This window comes from Pan paniscus, chromosome 2 (assembly GCF_029289425.2).
Source record: "Pan paniscus chromosome 2, NHGRI_mPanPan1-v2.0_pri, whole genome shotgun sequence".
Lineage (NCBI taxonomy): Eukaryota > Metazoa > Chordata > Mammalia > Primates > Hominidae > Pan > Pan paniscus.
In genome coordinates, this window is record NC_085926.1 from 148,022,374 (window position 1) to 148,046,929 (window position 24,556).

Here is a 24,556-nt window from a genome sequence, read left to right on the forward strand (position 1 = left end):
ATAGGTTTCATGACCACAGATGGGCCATGACCCCTCATGGATTGAGCATGATCCCAGCGACGGAAAAGAACAATGACAAGAGTAACATCTAGAAAACGTGCTTGGAGAGAATGTGCCAAAATATCAACAGGACTGGAACTCTAGGGGATTCATTCACATTTTTCCATTTGTCTCTCAGAAACATATATGACTTTGTATAATGGAAATACTATTACCATGCTAATTTTTAAATTGTTTCTAAGGCTTCTCTTTTCCAGGCTAGGTAATCCCAGGTCCTTGTTATCTGATAAATTCACATCTACCCCTGATAAACTTCTGAGATTAGAGGCAGCAGCCGGAGCTGCAGGCAACCTGTGCTCCCGAGCTACACAGTGCAGCTTTAGCACCTCCTGACTCACTGCCCCCCACGTGGCCACTGCTGAATTATGTGCATTTTAATGAGGAGATTGATGTCACTTTCTCTTCTTCCTCCCTCTCCAACACAATTTTATTGAGTGCCTGTTATGTTCCAGACACTATTCTAAAAGCTAGGTGTAAAATGAGATTTTAAAAAATGTGTTTCAGTTTTTTCTATGATGAGTATGTATTTATTTCACAATCAGACAATAAAAATACATGTTGTTTTAAAAGCCTATCTTAAGACGTGGTTCCTGCCTTCAAGATGCCCGTAACCTAGGAAAGAAGTCACCTAAACAAATATGTCAGTATGAGACTTACTTTCAGTCCCTTACGCACCTCCTACTCTGGCCAGAAAGTGGCTCCTCAAAATGCCTTTTAATTGATAGGGGCCAAGACGTTGCTCTATTCATTTGCAGGACACCATGAAAATCATCTAACACCTACCTCTGACCCAGCTCTTACTTTTCTATTCCAATCTACTGTGCAGGAAGAGGGAAGGGGGAGAGAGAGGGGAGGGAAGGGGGAGAAGACAAAGAGGGACAAAGAGAGATGGAATGGCATCTAGTCCAGCACTAGATCTAGGACAGATCAGGTCTGTGCCTTGTCCATAGACCAAGCTTGTCCAACCTGCGGCCCACAGGCCACATGGGGCCCAGGATGGCTTTGAATGTGGCCCAACACAAATTTATCAACTTTCATAAAATATTATGAGATCTTTTGAATGCAGTCCAACACAAATTTATAAACTTTCTTAAAGCATTATGAGGGTTTTTTGTGATTTTATTATTTTTTGTAGCTCATCAGCTATCGTTAGTGTATTTTATGTGTGGTCCAAGACAATTCTACTTCTTCCAATGTGGCCCAGGAAAGCCAAAAGATTGGACAACCCTGTCATATACATTTGACTGAAGTTAGTGTTGGGGGCATCCTGAGGTGTTCAGAGCACCTTTTAGCTCTACACCTTTCTGGGTTTGAGTGGTACAACACAAGACTGTTTGGTCCATCAGAGTTTATTTCTCTAATTTCCCAAATGTGTCATGGATGGCCTGGCCTGTGACCTCCAGGGAAGTGAGAAGCAGGCTCTATATTTGTCTGGCATCAATGCCTGCAGCCAGATCTTTCTGATTATTTTCAGGTTTTCTCAGTTAGTGAATAACGTTCTAATGGTAGCTTCTTCAGTACATTAACTTCTAATTCTGGTATTTCCCCAAAGACGTTCAAACAATTAGGCAGACAGCCAGCTGCGTAAATCACTAAAGAAAACTGCATAATACTCATGTCTGTGTGTCAGTGGCTACTACTCCTGGTGAGTGACTGATTTATCACCATCGGGTTGAAGCAAGTTGTCTATTTGCTTTCCAATCATGGGTGGCTTGTCAAATTTTAATATAATGCCAGGGGTTAATACAGTCAGTCAAGGTTATTTTAACTCAGCAATTCCTGGACCTCTTGAACTCATGTCACCTCTGCTGTAATAAGAAAAATGTCCCCTCACTATATTTTAATAATCTCTTGAACACAGTTGTGGAGGATTCTGACACTCTTAGCCATACTGGACTTCCCAGCTTGTTTTCACTTCAGAATGTGTGTACATTACAGGACATATGGGTTTTTTGTTTTGTTTTGTGATATGGTTTTGCTGTGTCCCCACCCAAATCTCATCTTGAATTGCAGCTGCCATAATTCCCATATGTCACAGGAGCGACCCTGTGGGAAGTAATTGAATCATGGTGGGGAGGGGGCTCCCATGCTGTTCTTGTGACAATGAATAAGTGTCATGAAATCTGATGGTTTTATAAAGGGGAGTTGCCCTACACAAGTTCTCTCTTGCCTGCAGCCATGTAAGACGTGCCTTTCTCCTCCTTTGCCTTCTACCATGATTGTGAGTCCTCGTCAGCCATGTGGAACTGTGAGTCCATTAAACCTCTTTTTCTTTATAAATTACCCAGTCTCAGGTATGTCTTTATTAGCAGTGTGAGAACTGACTAATACACAGAGTCTTGATCTGTTGCCTGGGCTGAAGTGCAGCTCACTGCAGCCTCAAACTCCTGGGCTCAAGCATATCCTCCTGCCTCAGCCTCCCGAGTAGTTGGGACTACAGGCACATGCCACCATGCCCAGCTGATTTTTTTGGAAACGGGGATTTTGCTTTGTTGCCCAGGCTGGCCTTGAACTCCTGGCTTCAAGCAATCCTCCCACTTTTGTCTCCCAAACTGTTGGGATTACAGGAGTGAGCCACCACACCTGGTCCATGTACTCTTCTGATACTTGCTTCTGATACTTACTGCACAGGTTAACCAGAGGTGTCTCAGAGTGTTTAGGATACATGTTTCAGAATTCTGGGAAACCTGGTGCAAAACATTTCTCTCCTGTGCCTATTTTGTTTGCACCTCATGATAAATGTTCCTTTGGCAGTTTTATAAACAGATTGCTAAAATATCACCTTTCGTAAGTGTGACAAGCTTGCTGGAGAGGACTGCTGGGAGTTGGGTGGGCCAGGCGCAGTGAGTATCTGCCTTGGCCTGAGCTGGTGATTTGACAACATGCAGGTCATTTGTTTGCAGAGTTGGCCCAGCTCGGAAAATTTTGAGATGCCATCCTTCATGCAGACATGAAAATGACATGGCTGATCCTCTGAAAGCCAAACATGCTGTTTCTGTATGAATTTTAATCTTCAAGAATGCCTCTTGGACCAACTTGTGAACAGCATGAAAGACAGTGCCTCACAGAATGTAAGAGGGTCTTAGACCTGGGAAGCCAGCTGGTCCGTAGTGGAAGCCTGCCCACCTGCCTGCCCCTAATCAGGTCTCTCTTAGGAGAAACAAGCTCTAGCTCAGTGAATGAAGCAAACACAGATAAAACTGGGTATTTACCAACCAAAACAACCAGTCTACAGAGCAACAATGAATTAGGTCATCTTGATAATGCATTCATAATCTCTAGAAACCTAATGTATTGTAAGGCAAAGGAGTATGTTATTTGAATTCATGTTCAATTAATGTAGAAATTAGTTGTAACTGGGTTCAGGCCTATCCATGCCACAGAGCACATGGAGTTCATTCTGTTTTACACATCATCACACCATCAATGGAATTCCATGTAAATTCCAGAGATTCCCAAAAGGCTCATAAACACATCTTAGTTGCTACATGAGGCATGTTGGATATCCAGAAAATAAAGTCTTAATTTGTAAAGTGAGGAAAAATACTAGATGCGTTGGGAAAGGAAAATGCCCAAGACTTCATAGCTAATGGGAGTTGGTCCTTCAGGCAGAAAGCCTGTTTCCATTCACTGGCCCCAAAGTCCTATGTCCAGCAGGCTACAGAATGTTCTCAGCTGAGTGGTGCAATTCCTGTTGCCAAACAAACTTGCTTTGCATTTGAATGGTTTGGGTAAACCAATTTGTGACCTTTTGAAGCTCACAGATTATAGTCACACCTTTTGCTTCCCTTTGAAAGGAATGACTTAATATGGCCAATACAGTAGCCACTGACCATATTAAGCACTTGAAATGTAGCTGGTTCCAATTGGCATGCACTGGAAGAGTATAGCATATGCTGTATTTCAAAGACTTAACACACACACACAATGTCAGATAGCTCCAAGATTTTTTAGAATTGATTTCATGTTGAAATGATAATGCTTTGAATATAGTGAATTAAGTATATTGTTAAAATTAATTTCACCTGTTAAAATTAATTTCATATTATTAAAATTAATTTCTCTGAGGATAAAGACAGGGTGGGAGACAATGGAAGTGCATGCATTAGAAAAGATCCCAGCACTGTAGGAACACTTGGACCAGATTCATTCTTTCAGTAGATCCGCATATATTTTATGTGTGGTTACTAGTTGCTAAAGATTTAATGATGAACAAGGCATACATAGCAGGAGAGTTGGTGAGCATGTCATCTACAGTGGCAGTCACACATCTTCACTCATATTCTCTCCTCAGGCCATTCCTTTCAAGCTTCTCTGGATACCATCACTCTATGAGGCTGCTTGGTCAAGGTCACCAATAACCTCTGTGTTGGCAGATGCAATGGCCACCTCTCTGTTTATATCCTATTTCACTCTTACAGTATGTAGTTGAACTCCTTCAAACACTTTTCTTTCTAGGCCTCCAAAATACTGCACTCACCTGATTTTCTGCCTCTCTCCCCAACAGCTCCTTCTCAGTCTCCTTTGCTGATATCTCCTTCTTTGCTTGATGTTTATATGCTGAGCCTGCACTTTCTTCCTGCCACTATCTGTACAGATTGTCTGGGTAATCACATTTGATCCTGTGACTCTAAATAGAATCTATGCCCCTTCTTTCCGGAACTCCAAATTCATTGTATCCAACTGTCTACTCCCAACATCTCCAATTAAAATATCTAAAAGGCATCTTAAAATCAACATGACCAAAAAAAATTTGGTTGTTCTTTCCAAACCTGTTTTATTCTTAGCTTTCTCCATTTTGACAAATGCCAGATACAACTACCCCAGTTGCTGAAGTCAAAAATGGAGAAGGGAGGACTTCTGGTTTCAAGATTGCTGAGTAAAGCAAAGCCCTTTCTGCCTTTCTTCTTTCAAAAACTACCCCCTAAATTACTAGAATAGAACAAAACAAAGGAATGCGAACCTCCATTTTAAATAAAACCAGAAGTCCTTGGTGATTTTGAACCATCAAGTATAAAGATAGAAAGCAGATGAAGAGGTGGGAAGAGGCTTAGCAGAGTGGATGCAAGTGAAACCTAAGCACCTGTAGAGAGATAGACCAAGGAAGAGCAAGCTGGGTGACCACATTAGACCCTGAAGAAGCTCCAGAATGGGAGGCATACATTATCACTAAAGGCAGAAGTAGAACACAGGGTTGCAAACATTGCAATTGAAGATCTGTATAAGCAGTAGTTGGACCTCCCCCTACTATCTCAACTAGACTATCCCTCTGGTAACCTCACAGTAGACAAAAGTTAGAGTCCCTGGAGAGATTGAACTAGAAGGGTACTGTATTTAGGAACCAAGGCACAGAATTAGAAGAAAATTGAGTCGGCTAACTGAAAAGTACAACCACAGAAACTCCCAATCACCAGCTCCAGAAGTCAAAGGAAACTTGTAGACCATATCCAGGCAGGAGATCGGAGGATCCTTTCTGGAGAAACTGAACTGTCACAGAGAAATTACCCAGAAACTGACAGATGAAGGTCTCTGTGAGAAAGCAAGATGGCCACACAGTTGCCCTACACTAAAGCCCACCCACCAACAAGTTCCACCCAAACACACATGATGGCTTAAGCTGAATTATGATATCCAAGGATGATCAGCCTTTAAGAAAAGTCTCTGGTATAGAAGAGAGAGATCAAAATTAAACAGAAAGCCAAAACTTAGAGGAAAAAGAGATGATGCAAAAAAGCCCCAAGACTTTAGATGCAGAAAGATAGAATTTAAAAATGGTAAAGAGAAAATTATATTAATATATAAACTTCTTACTAATTATATAGGAAGTATTTTCAGAACTGAAAGACCTAAGTTTCCAGATTGAAAGGGTCTCAGAAATGCACGAGAAAAGATATGTATCAAGGCACATCATCATAAAATTTAAGATCTCCAAAGCTAAATCAAGGAGTTCAAAATATTTCAGAGAAAAGGCATGTCACATAAGGGTTAGAAATCAGAATGGCAGCAAATTTCTCAACCTCAACATTTAAAATAAGATATAATTAAAGCAATGAGTTCATGTGAAGAAAAGAGAACCCTTCTACACTGTTAATGTAAATTAGTACAGCCATTATGGAAAACTTTATGGAGGGTCCTCAAAAAACTAAATATAGAATTACCATGTGATCCAGCAATTCCACTTAATGCATGAAATGATATTTACCCAAAATATTTGAAATCAGTTTGTCAAAGAGATGTCTGTATTCTCATGTTCATTATGGCACTATTCATAATCGCCAAGTTATGGAATCAATCTGTGTCCCTCAACAGATAAATGAATAAAGAAAATATGGTTTATATGTACAATGGAACATTATTTAGCCTTTAAAAAGAAGGGAATTCTCTCATTTGTGACAACATGGATGAACTGGACAACATTATCCTGAGTGAAATAAGCCAGGCACAGAAAGATCTCAGTTATATGTGGAATCTAAGACAGAAACAGTCAAACTCATAGAAGCAAAGGGTAGCATGGTGGTTACAGAGGCTAGAGGGTGGGAGGAATAAAGGGATCATGGTCAAAGGATACAAAATCTAAGACAGAAGGAATGAGGTTTTATTTTGTGACCTGTTGCACATCATGGTGAATATAGTTAATAATAGTGTATTGTACATTTCAAAATTGCTAAGAGTAAATTTCAAATGTTCTTAACAGGAAAAATAATAAGTGAGGTAATGGATATGTTGATTAGCTTGACAATTATTCCACATCATATTCATAAATCATAACATTACTTTGTACCCCATAATGTATACAATTATAAATTGTTGATTTATAATAAAATAAAAATATTATATTCAGAAGTGTTTTATAGAGCTAGTAGAGGTATGAGAAGACCTAGCCAGTGAGTCAAAAAAAGAGGCAATTAATAACTCTAGCTAAAACAAACACTTGGAAAAGAAAATTGTATATGTGAATATAATTGAGATTACCTATATCTAGTATGTAGGGAAAAAAGAATGAGTCCAAGAAAAATAGTATCCCAGTTATAGAAATGTCTAAAATCATTATACTTGATTCCAAGATAGTAAAAATAATATAAGGTTAGATCCCTCTACTGTGTTCTTTTCCATATTTACTTTCCTTCATGTTTATGAGCTTCAGGTATGAGTAACTAGGCATAATGTGGTGTCACTTGCTAAGACAGACAGCATGAAAAAGAAGCAAATATAGAGGATTGGGAAGCACTGGTTTGTGTCTTAATTTTGGATATGTTGCGTTTGAGGTGGTTGTTAGACATTGGGCAGGCAGGGGTATATTGGCTATATGGATCTGGAGCTCAGAAGGAAGGACTAGACTGGGGACATCTAACTGGGAAGGGTTGTAAAGGCATCAGTGACAGTGCTAAAGTTACCTAGAGAGGAAATGTAGTGTGAGAAGAGGGTCTGGAAACAATTCTTGAGGAATGATGAAACATTAGGGAGAGAGAAGGGGAAAGCATCTGGCAAAGGAGATTGGAAATGAGAAGACAGACAGGTAGAAAGAAAAGTCAGAGAGTGTAGCTCATGGAAACCAGGAGAAGCCTTCCTGACCCATAAGCCACTTCCTAACATAAATTTAGATTCCTCTATTATCCTTCTTTTCACGCTGTACTTTCCCTCATGTACTAAGATGAAATGAGTATTTACGTAGTTGATTGATTCATTTGTTCATTGAACAGTGCCAGAACTGTTCTAGGATGCAGATACAGGAGGTACAAGTCAGACAAGGCCTTTGTTTTCATGAAGTTTATCTTCTAGTTGGGGTTAACAGTTGGGGATATTAAGGAAGGAAGTGGAGGAAGGACATGGTTAGTGTGTCAAATTCTTCCAATAAGTCAATGACAATGAGGACCGAAGAATGTCTACTAAATTAAACCACACAGAGCTTACTGGACACATTAGCGTGGTAGAGACAGAAATGAGATCAGAAAGTCCTAAGGAACAAATGATGAACCAGTTGAGAAAGGAAATATAGACACATCTCATGGGGAGATTGAGCAAGAAGGGTGAGAAGAGAATAGTGATGGAGGAGATACAGGGAAAAATCCAGTTTAAGATCAGAATGGTCAGAACGTGTTTAACAGATGATGATAAGGACCCAGCTACTAGAATGAGATTGAAAAGGTAGGAGAAAATAAGGGTAGATAACAAGCAGCATAAAGTTTCTTAGAAGATGTTTGGAGAGAGGGACCAGAGCACATATGGGGACCTTTGCCTTTGATGGCAGAAAGGACACTTTATCCATCATAGCAGGGTGGCAGGGATTTGCAGAGAATGATGAATTTTAAGTAGCAATTACAGGAAGCGTGCTTTAAGATCTAAAACATATGCATTCTTTATTCCCTACCATTGACTGGGGACATTCATTTATTAAGAGGAGCAATAGAGGAAGAAGGTGAGGGACAATAGATGAGAGGGGCTTGTGAGGTCAAAAAAGAGTTGAAACAGGAGTATCCAAGCAAAAACACTGTAAAGAGAGAAGGCTGAGGACCAAAGAAAGGATACTTGAATTCATGAATTTAAAGATCTGTGGGCAGGAATGGGTGAGATGGAGTATAGGGGAAGGTTATCGGGAATGAAGAAACTCAGAATGTTCATGGCCAATGAATCAGATGGCCATCTAGTGTGATTCTGGTGTTGCCTAGGAGGATGGCAGGAGATGGAGTAGAGAAAAAGGCGGGGCTACAGTCCTCACAGCCTTTTGCCGACTGGTCTCTGTCAGGTCCTGGGGTCTGGGTCCAGCCCATGCTGAAGTCCAAGGGGAGTGGGTGGATGAGCGGAAAGAACACTCGGTGGGGGCATAGGCAGGTGAATATGGTTTTATTCAGCAGCAGCTCTCTTAGCAGCTTATTCACATTGTCCACCTTTATCTCAGCTGTTTGCTCTGGCACTGCGGCTCCTACAGCCTCCATGCCTGCAGCTGCATGGCCAGCTCTCCCTTGCCTTCAGGGTCAGCAGCTTAACTCTTTCTCTTTTTGGGCACCAGCGCACTGAGCTGTGTGGCTTCCTTCTGTCCGTCTGCAAGACAGACAGCTTTGGCTCTCTCTCTCCCTTTCTCTGGGCGCCAGCATGCCCACCATGTTAAGCCATATTGAACCTAGCCGAGCCCCAAGAGTCCCTGTACAGCGTTAGCAGGGAAATTTTACCTTTGTGACTTAAAGCAAAGTATGAGCTTACACAAAGAGGTTATATAACAAGCGGAGGTGTGCGCCTGCTTGCCAAAGTTGCTGAGTCATGCAGGCCCGGATATTCACCTTGGCCTATTCCTTGACCAAAGCACATCCGTGTACCTTACAGCTTCGCTCATGGGACCCACCGAGGGGACTAAAAGTGGGAGAGGATGGATTCATCAACAAAAATCTGGCCCTAAAGTCAGAAGAAAGGGTGTGCTGGGAGGCAAACCCCAAATGTTGACCGTGGTCCCAGTAGATGCACTATTTGGGACCAGCCTGCCTCATAAGATCAGCCCTGGAATTGGGGCCAGGGATTTCTGTTGTTCCCTTCCACCTTTAAGCTCCACACTTTATAGTTAACATGGCACTTCACAGTTTACTTTAAAGCCAGAGGCCTGGGTGTTGTGTCAATAGTGGCATCCGTCTTCAGACAAAAGCCACATGTCCCAAGCAGTGTTTGGGGCAGGTCAGGCTTATGTTCCCTTAAGCTGCAGGTGGAGGAACACTGCCCTTTTATTTAGAGAAGTACTTCTCAAAAGTGCTTCAGCATATGCCAGCATCACCTAGAGGGCTTGTTAAAACGCAGATTGCTAGGTCCCAGCCCCAGAATTTCTGATTCAGAGGGGCTGGTGTCGGGTCAGAGAATTTGCATTTCTAACAAGTTTCTAGGTTATGGCAATGCTGCTGGTCTGGGGACTGCACTTTGAGGACCACTGATTTAGGCCACTGGTTCTCAATTCTGGCAGCACACTGGAATCACCTGGGGGGTTTTAAAACCCCCTTGGTCTGGGGTAAGGCCTGAATATCAGGAATCTTCAAAGCTTTCCTGGTGATTATAAAATACAATGAGAGTTGAGAGACTCTGATTTAGAGTATGAGCCCTGCTTGAGAAAAGCACATGGGACAATTGATTTCTTTCTCCCTTCAAGCGGCAGTGGATATTTACTTAATCTGTTTAGACATTCAGTTTCCAAGAGAGAGTTCATTATGTATGTTACATCTACTATATCTCTGATATATTTCCTTATTTGACTTCGTGGGCTTTTTTCCCAGATCATCATAGACTGTGCTTTCCAATCCAGAGGGAAATTGTGGCATTTGTTTATCTGAAACGACCCATTTAGATGGATTTGCAATTTAAAGGGAGATTTGGAAATGTGGCATATTTCATTTCATTAATGGAAGTGACATACATGGCTCATTAAGCCCCACCAGTAAGTTTCTACTTGAAAAACTTTATAACTTCCTGGTCAGCCTTGGGGGACTTTGCATACTCAAAAAACACATTTCAATTTGTAGGCGTTTATATTTTGGAATTCACAGTACTTGCTTCTAGGTTGTCTGCATTAGCAAGCTAGCAGCAACCAGGACTAAAGTGCTACACAGTGCCTTTTGCACTCAGGAAGTCATCGTTTATTTGTTATTTCTTGGTTGATTTATACTTAGCTAATTATTGCTCTACTCTTGGCCAGTTATAGTTTCTTCTGTAGGGTCCATGATTCTGGAAGTTTGTAGTTGTGGCCAAGTTATAATGAATTCCTTTCGGCATTCCTATAACCAAATTACATTAATCAAACTTAAAGAACTCTCCCCAGATTCTGCAACATTAAAAAAAAAAAAAAACCAACAACAATAGCAACTAAAGACATTGTGACATAATCAAACCTATTCGTGGTACTGTTTAAGGGTATGAATATTGGAGTCTGAATACCAGGTTACAATTCCTATATAAAGCACTTTACTTTTCAGGCAAATTACATAATTTCTCTGAGTTTTAATTTCTTCACCTGTAAACTGGGCATTTTAAATCACCTGGCTTAACTACCTCACAGGTTGTATCAAAAAACACGAAGTGTGTGTTTTCTTTCTGTAAACTGTTAAATAAAATACAAATGTTATTTCTACCATAGTGCTTGCAGAAAGTAAATTTCCAGAAAATAGACTTTTAGGGATAATTGAGGCTTCACCACAAATATTTTTTATTTTAATTAGAATGGAAACAAACATACTTTTCTTCTGTGTTCAACAATCCTGGGACCAAACCAAATAACTTACTTACTTGCTCCAGGAAATTCTTGTTCCCAGAGGCTGACTGAGAACCAATTAAATGGCTGACTTACCAAGACTAACATCTTGTTCATTAGTACTCACTTCTATACCCTCTCCTCACTGTGCCCAACAACCCAAAGATATTGTGTTATAAACTGCCCAATCCTAGTTTCCTGCCTTGCAAGACTTGCCACAAAAGCCATCCATCCCAGGCACTAAAATACTATAAATATCCTCTCCTGACTTTCCCCTTTTGAGACACAACCAAGGCTTTGTCAAGGTGGTGTTTTCTCTTTCCTCAATAGGATAAAAAGCTTAGCTTTGCTTGATCAACAGGTTTTTCTGGTAGTTTTTTGGGAAACAAACATAATCCTGTGAAAAATCTTCCCTAAATGTAGTATTCCAACTTTCTTTCTTCCACAGCAGGATGGCCTGGTAGAACATACTATTCAGTGCCCTGGGTGATCATTTAAAATATGAATTTTTCATCCAAATGTGTAGTCCACTAAAGTTCCAATAATTTCAAACCTCTGAATGATTGAGTCCTAGTTGAGAGTGGAATGAAGTAGTCCCCAAAGCTGCTGCCTCAGAATTTGGGGCCCAATAATAGGGCAATTCAACTTCCATGGGAGCTTCTGGTGCCCAGCCAAGAGCTGAGGTCTTCTGGCTTAACGTTTGTTAATTACGGTATAGTTGAGGTTCTCAGACTTCAGTGTGTATAAAATCATTGGAGAAGCTTATTTGTAATGTAGATTTCAGAACCCCATCCCCAGAGATTCTAATTCATAGACACAGAATATAGGGCCCCAGAATCCATATCTTAAGTCTATAGTCTTTTACAGACCATATTTTGAGAAATATTGAATGATTATAGGGGAAGTAAGACCCTCGTGGATGCAGGAAACTGGTTATGATGAAAATCTTTAGATAATATCTAGTAATGAGGCACAATATCCTGAAATAATACTGTTTATTCTGGGCTTTAGTTTCCTCATTTGCAAAACAGAATTGCGAAGATTTATTAACCACAAGAGTCAAAGTATATTTGGGTTCATGAGCTGCCCGATTCTCCTTGCTTGATGCTCTGCAAATAAAAACCCTCCTTTCTCTTGCTGCAAACCTCACTGTGGATGTTTGGTCTTACTGTTCCAGGCAAGTGGACCCCAGTTTGGTTCAGTGACACCCGGGGCCAGGGAATAGGCTTCTGCTATGCTGTTGATCTGTCATCCTCAGGATGTGGCTTCCACTTTCTAGTTTAAGACTCATGCAGCCACCACTTCTGCATTCCAGGCATCAGGAAGAAGAAGGGAGAGCAAAAGACAGGAATCTTCTCCATAAGGCACTTCCCAGAAGTTGCACATGTCACTTCTACTCACATCTCATTGGCAGAATTAAGTCACGTGATTATACCTAACTAAAACAGAGGCTGGGAAATGCGGTCCTTGTTCAGAGCAGCCAAGTGTCTGGCTAACATTCAGCAAAGGAAAGCGTATCTATTATTAAGGAGAGGGGAGAGAACCAATTATTGGTTTCTGCTCCATGGACGTTGTATAAAGGGCCTTAGCGATCATGTTGGAATAGTTTGTATTTAATTCATCTAGGAATTTGGAGACAATAAATTGTTTTGAGGCAAAAATGTGACATTATTTTAGGAATATAATCCATCTTTCAGTGATCTGTAGGAGGGACTAAAAGAAGGAAAACTTGAAGCAGGAAGGCCAACTCCGTGATGGCAACAGGTAAAGCAAGAGGTAATGTGGACGGAATTTAGCAGCAGCAGTAAGAATAGAAAGGAGACACTCAACTGAAAAAATGGAACCAAAAAATTTGGTAACTGAATTTACTGTGTGGATGAACAATGAAATGAGAATGTCAAACTTCAATCGTGACTGCCCAGAATGGAAAAGCACAAGCTCAAATGTCTACAGAGGCCCTGTAGATAAGTAATTGGGCAAGATGGGCTCCCATATCACCCAATAGGAAGGCAGGGGGCCTTCCTGGTGCTTAGCAATAGAAAAGCTGCTCAGGCCCCTGGAGACACCACTGCTCAGACTTTGAATACCACTGGGGCCGTCTTGGGGGGCAGGGGCAGGGAGATAGGAGTCTCTTTTGAGACTCCTACAGCAGGAGAAATGAAACATTTATCAATATCTCCCACTTAAAAATCTCAAACTACCCTATTAAATGAGTATAAAATACTTATGTAACCACTTCCACCCTAAGCCTCCAAGATGGATAAGGATTATAAAATAGTCAGCATTTCTACATGCCCTAACAATATCTAAGAGCTAACATTTATGTAATGTTTTGTTGTTTTTATTTTTTTTAAATTCATTTATTTACTCATTCTCTTAAATGGGATTCCCATTTTACATGTGAGAAAACTGAGAAATAGTCATGTTAACTAACAGTCATATTGCTGGAAGGGGTAAAGCTGAGATCCTAACTCGGGCCTTTCTGCCTCATCATCCCAAGGTCTCCCACCTCTGTTACATGAATGAGCAGAAAGCGATCACTTCTGGATTGTGTGGATGTGCATGCATGCTGTCAGTTTTGTTGATCACAAAGAGCTAAGAATGCCCTGAGTAATCTGGAAAACACAATTGTTATGTCACTTCCAGAAAAACTGCTTCCGTGTGGATTGGTAGTCAGTGTTCCTGTAATATGAGAGTTTTCTCTTCACTTGGGACATTGAGACCTAGTGATGTTTCTGGCTTTCTGAAATCTCTTGCACATATTCTCTTGGTTGGTGTGGCAACTGCTTCTGTTGCTGCTACTGACGTACGCAGGCCTTTCATGTTGCTCACTGAACTTACTGAGACTTCTAGGTTGGCTCATGACCCAGATGCATTCCTTAAACTCTTCCCACCTGAACTCATAAACACACAAACCCTGCTTTGAGCCTCCTTCAGAGAATAAAATCTCTGTTAACCTGGAATAAAATATATCTAGTAAATAAAGAATAATGTATTACCGTTGTTGATGACATAAGGAATTTTGAAACAGCCCAAACATCTCATCATAGGGTTTTATGTGCCCTACTTATGTATCATCATAAGCTTATAATGAAAGAGCTACTCACTGAAACGTTATTTATTTATTCATTAAAAAATGGTAAATGAGCAGTCAAGAAATTGAATGTGGCTGTGGTTTTTATCACATTAAAAAAAAAAAGAAAATGGCAGGAAGGAAATATACCAACATTTTAACATTGGTTACATAGCCTGTAGCACATTTAAACAGAAAGAAGTCTTGTCAAAGGAACATTTTGTGAGAACTGCAAATCAACAGAACACCAGCATCTCAGCTGTTAGATTTGGTTCAGATATTGATCAATAATAATAACAAGAGGGGTTCTTTACTTAAGACTTCATGAAGAGAATAGAAATTTGAAGAGAATGACTAAACCCATGCTTTAAAGCAAGAATTATATGCAGTCTTACAAGAGAGTTGAAAGCATGATGAAGAATCAAGTCCTGGAGTCAGACTACTAATTGCAAGGCTTTAGGAAAGTTACTTAACCTCTATGTGCTTCTATTTCCTTTTTTTAAAAAAAACGGCACGGTGAAACCCCGTCTCTACTAAAAATACAAAAAATTAGCCGGGCGTGGTGGCGGGTGCATGTAGTCCCAGCTACTCGGGAGGCTGAAGCAGGAGAATGGCTTGAACTGGGAGGCAGAGCTTGCAGTGAGCTGAGATCGTGCCACTGCACTCCAGCCTGGGCGACAGAACGAGACTCTGTCTCAAAAAAAAAAAAAAAAAATGGTGTTGTTGAGGATGAAATAAAACTACCTGGCAAACAATAAGCACTCGATAAAAGTTACTAGAAGCATTCTGACATTGATTCTCTTTGTTTTCTTGCTAAGAAAATGTTGATAAGCATTAGCCACATGTAGCAAAAGAATGACTGTGTCCAGTGTTTGGAAACATATTTGGCACCTCCTTCTGCTTGCTTAGGAAAAGCTCCCTGAGTGATGTAGCTCTCAGTTCTTTCTTTGATCTGGGAGCTTTGTAGTCTGTCCTTTGGGTGGAAAATTAACCCCATATATGGGATCCAAAATGAAGTTAATTTCCACAAGTGGGAGGAAAAACAGACGCCATGACATTTCCTACGTAATGCCGTCACTCGGTCTCCTTTCCACTCTGCAGCACACTGGGGTGGCACAGCTCCAATATGCAGCCTGCGTTATGTTAGAGGCTTGACTAGAGGGTAGGATGGAAGGGCCGCACGTGAGCCAGCTGCAGGAGGAGTAAAGTGTCAGGAGGAAAGGGACAGAGTAGGAAAGGGACAGAACAGTCACGCTCTGCCCCAAATTCACTTTGTGACGTTGGGCAAGTGGACTCACTCTGACCCTTGGTTCCTCCCCAGGCAAAATGAGGGGCAGAACTGAGTAAATTCCTCCCAACACTAACATCTATGATTCTATTTTCCCCTCCCAGTGACCACTTCCTCTCAAAGTACAGCTGACTCACGACCGCAGGCAGCTTAAGATGTGCTCCAAGCCCTTTCTCATCAGTAAAGCCTGACTAATATCAGCCTGAATTTAAGGCTGTTTAGCAATTGTCCTGCCTGCAGTTGGGGGTGAAGGAGGTGAGCTCCCCATCTGTGCAGGCTGGAGGCTCTGCATTTACCCACTGTGATCATTGCCATGGTCTATTGCTGCCTCGTCTTTAAACACTGTTTACTCTGCCTTTCCTCTCTCCCAGCATTCTTCTGAATTGGGCTGGATGATTTCTCCTTTTCCTTTTCAGAAATTTAGTTTACCTTTAGCTTTAGCTTGGAGCTTTGGTGATGAAAGAAAAGAGATCGTATTTCCTCTAGTCAGAGCTGTATTTTCAGGGCACAGCTGCCTGGACCCACTAGAAATATAACAAGAGTACATATGAGGTCATGGTCAAATCCCATCCGGCTCCCTCCTAATAGGAGAAGAACGCAATGAGAGTTTAGTCTCCAGAAAGTCAAGCTTAGCCAGGCTTGTGGGCTGGATGCTGGGTGCTGGTGTCATAGTAGATCAGTTGAAGGGAGGGTGTTTTTCTAGGTTCTGGATGGAGCTCCAATCTTTTCTCTAATTCTAAATTCTCATGACTGCCTAAGGGCTAGGAGAGGCCTTAATCTTTGATTCATGGAATGTTGGAACCAGAAGGTCTCCAAGAGCTGTCGTGTTGTGACACTGAAGCACTGTTTATTGATTCCCTGGAAAGCCCTAACAAATATGACTGGTGCAGAATGCACTTTGGAAGGCCATCTAGTCGAATTAGGAGTCTTGTAATTCCATGTTCATGTCACCTGTGCGTGTGACCAGTGTACATATATGCACAGATTTGCGCATGAAGCAGGTGACTGGGGAACGAATGACCTATTTGCCAAAGCATTTGGAATATTCACTCCAAGACAGCAATTAGCAATAAATCCAGGTCTTTGAGCTGGTAATAATATCTACATGTATACAGTATTGATTGAGCTCTTATGATATGCTAGGCATTATCCTGCAGGCTTCATAAAGATTGTATTATTTAATGTTCACTATGATCTTATCAGATTGGGGCTGCTATTCTTCACACTTAATGAATGGGGAAACAAGGCTGAGAAAATTTAAGTAAAATTTAAATTTTCCGAACTCACAAAGCTGCTCATGGTAAAAACAAAATTTAAACCAAAGTAGTCCATCTGCAGAGCTGTGCATCTATCAAAAAAACTATACTGCTCCCCTACATGTGGTCTCTGTCCCAATGACATGGTGAATACTTTTCATTTTGCAATGAATTTCACTTAGTGTAGGTTAAGAACCAGGATTTTGGAGATTTAATACTGCCTAGATTCAATCTCAGTTCTGTCATCTGTTGTTAGAATCTTGGCCAAGACGATTAACCTCTGTGCCTTAGTTTCCTCGTCTATAAAATGGGGATAATAATAGTATCACTCTCATAAAGTTGTGATGATTAAATGAGAAAACATAAGCAAAGGTCTTAGAACATAGTAATGCTAGCCATTCTTATCTTTTTATCTATTATTAGTAACAAACATGTATTGATTACCTACTGTATTTCAGGTATTAGGTTCTTAGACGTAGGCAGAGGAGAGGGACAGGATATTATGGTTAATAAAAAAAAAGATGTTATAGAGAGGGAAAGATATATTTTAAACCAATCATGATATAAAGTGTTATAATCCATAGTGGATCACTAAGAAAGGATTGACAGGCAGAGACAAAGTTGCAAAGGGAGGTTTGGGACGAGACTTGAAAGGATACAGAAACTGCAAGTGCTAAAGGGTTGGGACTTCATCCTGTGTAGGCAATGTAGGTAACCAAGGAGCTGAGGTGTTTTTAAAATAGTGGTTGGTGGCACAATCATTTAAGGGTTTTACTAACCACTGTCTGAACCCTATTCAGTTAAAGGTGAGTATTAGAAAAAGTTCCAAGAGAACAGAAATGGTCCTTATAAAAACAGTTTTGCCAGATTTTTAAAAATTCTGTTTGCAAGCTGATCTGTAGATTTTATATAACATTAAAATATTCTCTGTACCAAAAAAGGACTTCAAATCATTTTATATCCTGATCCCATATGCATTGTGCAAATGACTCTCATTGACTTAATACATTTGGCATCCTCTAGCATGTATAAAACATGCTTTATAAATAGTAACATAGCCCATGCTGCCAGGGCCTCCTCTTGACTCAGGCAAAGATGACAGTGTATTCTCTTAAGAATATGAGATAATGCATGAGGCAGTTCTTGCAATATGTATGCCAGAGAAGGTTTGAGCTGGGGCATAATCTCTAGGGAATGGGAATAATTTTAAAAGTCAAAGCTATGGTTGGCTGGTTTTTACAGCAATAAACCCAACCTGTTCCACCAGTTCCATTCTGCATGGTTGATTAAGTGACCAGCATGACCAGCCAGTCATTCTCTGCTGTGTATGCCCAGCTCAAACACAGAGAGCTAAATGAAGTGGAAAAAACCCACATTAATAAAGGAAGAGCTGAGGATGTGCAAGGATTTAGCACAAAATGTTCATCACAGTGTTAATTAAAATAGTAAGGATGCCCAACATTTGGTAAAGTGTTTGACTATTATAGTACATCTGTAAGACTCACTACTTCGCAGTTATTGAAAAGGATGATCTATAAAAGAATATAATAACACAAAGGAATTATACCACAGTAAATGATGATTTTAAAAAGAAAGCTTCTAATACTGTATGCACAATAAAATCTTATTTTTGTAAAAGAAAAAAGATTCATGTTTTAATAGCTATTATCTTTAGAGGTTGAGATTATTGGGGACTTTTGTTGTATTCTTTTGCTTATGTATACTATTTAATTTTTCTATAGTGAAGATCTATTAATTTTATATCAAAAGTTAAAAAAAAAATCTTCCCCTCTCTTCCTGCGTGTTGCCTACAGAGGGAAAGCCATCTCCTTCTTGACACCATGGCTACCCTTAGACCCCTCGTGAAGCCCAAGATCATCTAAGATGGACCAAGAAGTTTATCCTTCACCAGTCAGACTGACATATCAAAATTAGATGTACGCATATAGCAGCAACCCAGAGGCATTGACAACAGGGTGGGGAGAAAAATCAAAGGCGAGACCTTGATCCCCAACATTGGTTGTGGGAGCAAAAAGAAGCAAAACACATGCTCCCCAGTGGCTTCCAAAAATTCCTGTTCCACGATGTCAAAGAGCTGGAAGTGCTGCTGATGTGCAACAAATCTTACTGTGCTGAGATTGCTCAACATGCTTCTCCAAGAACGGTTAAAGCCACTGTGGAGAGAGTAACCCGACAGCCCACCAGAGTCACTAGTCCCAATGCCAGGCTGCACAGCAAGAAAAATTAATAGACAGCTCATGTGCACATTTTATTTGTGTTAAATAAAACCATAAAAACTCTGTCATCTGGCATCCTCCCCCTTAAAAACATACAAAAAATACAAAAACAAAAACCAAGAAAATCTAAATAAAAGAATAAAATATTTGTGGGTGCTTTATACATGTTGCTCATTTAGTTCTCACACCAGTCCTATGAGATGGTGTGGCAAAAACCATCAGTGTTCTCCCAAATCCATGTGTTTCATGGCATTTCCAGACTCCTTTGCAGTCAGATTGGTCATATAAAAGACTTCCGACAGATGAAATATAGACATGAGTTATGCACCCCCTTCCAGCCTGGCCTTACAATAGCCTACAGTGATTTTTGCTCTCTCTCTCCTTCTCTTCTTCATCACACTGAAAGCAAATAACTCCAACTCGTGTCCCAATTAAAGGAGCTCAAATGTTCAGAGAGCTGCCCAGGAAAACCACCTATCTTCACCCACTTTGTGCTCCCTCTCTTCCTGTCATGTGAGGATACAACAAAAAGTTGGCAGTCTGCACCCTTGAAGGGGGCCCACACTTGGACCCAGGTATGCGGGCACTCATCTCAGACTTACAGCCTCCTGAACTGTGAGAAATATATTTCTGTTGTTTGTAAGCTACCCCACGTAAGAATGTTTTATAGCACCCCAAACTGTCTAAGGCAGTGCATTTACAAGATTGATATTCACAGTCATTATTGGTATAATTGCATCAACATCTAACATATTTGTGATGTTTCCTATTTGTTGCCCTTGATTTTTCTTTTTATTTTTGTCTTTCACACTTTTTCTGCCTTTTATGGTTTTAATGAGCATTTTGTCTCCTTTATCAGCATATCATTTGTAGTTCTTTTTTTTTTTACTTTTATTTATGGTTGTCCTAGAGTTTGCAGTAGACATTTATAACAAATCCAAGTCTACTTTTAAATTACACTATACTTCTGTAGTGCAAGTACCTTATAGTAACAAAATATTTGTAATTCCTGTCTTACATTCCTTTTATCATGTTGTTGTTCATTTCACTTATACATAAGCATGTATATATGAATACATTGTTTGTGTTATTATTTTGAACAAGCTGTTAGAACAATTAAGAAAAAATAAAGAGTTGAAGAAAGATATAACATACTAACATTAATTAAGAGAAAGCAAGAATAGCTATATATTAATTTCAGACAGAATAGACTACAGATCAAGGAAAGTTATCAGGGATAAAGAGAGGAATTACGTACTGATAAAAGGGTTGAGTCTCCAAGACAGGGCAATCCTCAATGAGTATGTGCCTAACAACAGGGAATTGAAATATGTGAGAAAAAGCTAATAGAACCGTGCAGGAGGATTATGGCAGGATGGCACTGTAGAAAGCACCAGGAATGTGTCTTCTCACCTAAACACCAATGGCACTAGCAGAATCTGGCTAATGTAATGGTTTTGGAACTCAGGAGTCTATTGAAGACTTAAAATTTTCAGGGGAAGGCTTGGATAGTAAATGCTGGTTAATTTCAATCAATTTCTGCTGTTAGCACAGTAGCAGTTACCCATCCCCCATCCCTCAGCTCTGGGACAAGTAGCTGTGCACATGTTCCTGGAACAGCCTGCAAACAACTTGCAGAAGCCAGGTTGGGTGAAAAGGATTCTGTTCTCAAATATCCTGGATTGGTACCCTTCTGATCTCAGAGATGCAGATGAAGAAGAAGCCATTGTTGTTGCATTTCCAAGCATTGTTGCAAGTCCCTTCCCCCTTGGCTGATGTGACTTCCAGCAGAATGTAGTATACCACATTAACAAAATGAAGAAAAGGTCACATGATCATTTCAATTGATGCAGAAAAAGCACTTGACAAAATTCAACACCCTTTCATGATAAAAACATTCCACAATGTAGGAATAGGAGGAAAAATTACCTCAACATATGAAAGTCATATGTGAAAAATTCACAAGGCACATCATACTCAATGATGAAAGACTTAAAGCTTCTCCTCTAAGATCAGGAATAAGGGAAGTATACCCACGTTTATCATTCTATTCAACAGCATACTGGAAATTCAGCAAGAGCAATTAGGCAAGAAAAAAAAAATAAAAGGCATCCAAACTGGAAAGGAAGAAGTAAAATTATCTCTGACACAGATGATATAATCTTATATGTAGAAAGCCCTAAAGATTTCTTAAAAACACTGTTAGAACTAATAACTGAGTTCAGCAAAGTAACAAACAAAACTCAATTGCATTTCAATACACTAATAATGAACAATCTGTAAAGGAAATGGACAGATCCAACAGGCAGAAAATCAGCAAGGACTAGTCCAACTCAACAACAGTATCAATCAAATGGATATAAGGGCCTCTGTAGACTACATCATCCAACAACAACGCAGTACACAAACTTCTCAAGCTCACGTGGAATATTTTCTAAGAGAGACCACATTTTGGGGCATAAAACATGCTTTAATAAAAATGAAAGAATATAAATTGTACAATGTCTTCTCATAACACAATAGAATTAAACTAGAAATCTATAACAGAAAGATAGCTAGAAAATACTGAAATACTTCGAGATTAAACAACATACTTCTAAATAACACATGGGTCAAGGAAGAAATCACAAGAGAAATTTTAAAATACTTTGAAGTAAATGAAAATGAAAACACAACTCATCAAGATTTGTGGGATGCAACAAAAGCAGTGCTTAGAGGAAAATTTATAGCATTGAAGGCATATATTGAAAAAGAAGAAAGAACTAAAATAAATAATCTAAACTTCCACTTTAGGGAACTAGAAAAAGAAGAACAATAGAAATCCAAAGTAAGCAGAAAAGAAATAATAAAAATTAGAGCAGCAATCAATTAAATGGAAAAGAAGAAATCAAGTGAGAAAATCAACAAAACTGAAAGCTTGTTTTTTGAGAAGATGAACAAAATTGAGACATCTCTAGCCATATTAGCAAATAAAAAAAGAGAGATAATACAAATTACTAATACAAAAAATGAAAGAGTGAATATTATTATAGTTCCCATGGACGTTAAAAGGACAATAAAGAAGTACTATGAGAACAACTCTATGCCTATAAATTTGATAACCTAGATTAAATGTACCAACTCATTGATAGACTCAAGTGGCCAAAATACACACACAAGAAGGAACAGACAACCTGAATAGACATATATATATATATATATATATATATATGTGTGTGTGTGTGTGTATAGATGTTTATATGTATACATGTATCTATACATACATATACAATATATGTGTGTCTATATATATGTATACATATATATTTAAAATTTGAATCAATAATTAATAACCTTCCAGGCCAGGTGCAGTGGCTCACACCTGTGATACCAGCACTTTGGGAGGCCGAGGCAGGCAGATCACCTGAGGCCAGGAGTTGGAGACCAACCTGGGCAACATGGTGAAACACTGTTCTAAAAATACAAAAATTAGCAGCGAGTGGTGGCACATGCCTGTAATTCCAGCTACTTGGGAGGCTGAGGCATGAGAATCGCTTGAACCCAGGAGGCAGAGGTTGCAGTGAGCCGAGATGGCACCACTGTACTCCAGCCTGAGCAAAAGAGAAAGACTCTGTTTCAAATAATAATAATGATAATTATTATTGTTATTATTAACCTTCCAAAACAGAAAGAAACAGGTCCATATGGGTTCACTGGTAAATTCTACCAAAAATTTATGGAATAAATTATACCAATTCTACAATATTTTCCAGAAAATAGAAGCAGAGGGACTACTTCCCACCTTATTCTATGAGGCCAGCATTATCCTAATACCAAAACCAGACAAAGACATTACAGAAAAACGAAACTACAGAACAGTATTTCTCATGAACATAGATACAAAAATCCTCAATAATATATTAGCAAATAGAATCCAATAACAAGAATTATACGCCACAACCAAGAAGTATTTATTCCAAGTGTGCAAGCCTGGTTCAACATTTGAAAATCAATTAATGTAATCTACCACATCAACAACTAAAGAAGAAAAATCACACAAGCATACAAATTGATGCAGGTAAAGCATTTGACAAAATCCAGCACTCACTTATAAAAACTCTCACTAATCTAGAAATAGAAGAGAACTTCCTCAACTTAATATAGAATATCTACAAAAACCCACAGTAAACATCATATTTAATGTTGGGAAACAAGGATTCCTGCTAAGATCAAGAACAAGGTAAGAATATACCCTTTCACCTCTCCTTTTCAACATTATACTTGAAGTCCTAGCTAATACAATAAGATAAGAGAAGACAACAAAAGGTATGAAGACTAGGAAGAAAGAAAGAAAACAGTCTTTGTTTACAGATTATGTAATTCGCTATCTAGAAAATTTAGAGGATCAACAAAAAAGTCTCCTGGAACTAAAAAATGAGCATAGCAGTTTTGCTGAATACAATGTTAATAGACAAACGTCAATAGTTTTTCTATATACTAACAATGAACAAGTGAAATTTGAAGCTAAAACATACTACCATTTATGTTAGCACCCCCCAAAATGAAATACTTAGTTATAAATCTAATAAAATATGTGAAAAACTTATATGAGAAAAACTGCAAAGCTCTGATGAAAGAATTCAAGGGGTAAATAAGTAAATGTAGAAATATTTCATGTTCATGGATAGGAAAACTGAATATTGTAAAAATGTTGATGTCAGTTCTTTCCAACTTGATCTATAGATTCAGCACAGTTGAAATAAAAATCCCAGCAAGTTATTTTGTGGATATTGACAAACTAATTCTAAAATTTACATAGAGAAGCAAAAGATTCCAAATAGCCAATTCAACATTGAAGGAAAAAAACAATCAGAGAAATGATGCTGTCTTTAATACTTATTGTAAAGCTACAGTGATCAAGACAATGTGGTATTAGCAAAGAATAGACAAACAGATCAATGAAACAAAATGGAGAACTCAGAGATAGACCCACATAAATGTAGTCAACTGATCTTTGACAAAGGAGCAAAGGCAATACAATGGAGAAAAGATAGTCTTTTCAGCAAATGGTGTTGAAATAATTGGACATCTACATGCAAAAAATCTAGACAAAGACTTTATGCTCTTATAAAAATTAGCAGAAAATGGATTATAGACCTAAATATAAAATGCAAAAATAAAAAACTCCTAGAAGATAATGTAGGTGAAAATCTAGATGAATTTGGATATGGTAATGACTTTGCAACACCAAAGGCAAAATTCATGAAATAAAGAATTTGATAAGCTGGACATTATTAACATTTGAAACTTCTGCTCTATGAAAGACAATTCAAGAAAATGAGAAGATAAGCCTTAAACTAGGAGAATATACTTGCAAAAGACAGATAAAAGACTATCATCCAAAATATAAAAGAACTCTTAAAACTCAACGTAAGAACTCAAACA

General features: G+C 39.1%; 1 long non-coding RNA gene across 1 annotated transcript in view; it reads left to right on the top strand.

The window, feature by feature from the left end:
- Positions 1 to 20,200, top strand: part of LOC130541366 (uncharacterized) — a 55,577-nt gene extending 35,377 nt beyond the window's left edge. Inside the window, exon 3 of the long non-coding RNA XR_008955411.1 lies at positions 18,710 to 20,200. This is a non-coding gene — a long non-coding RNA (uncharacterized LOC130541366). The remainder of the gene's footprint in view (positions 1 to 18,709) is intronic.
- The last annotated feature ends 4,356 nt before the right edge of the window (positions 20,201 to 24,556 follow it).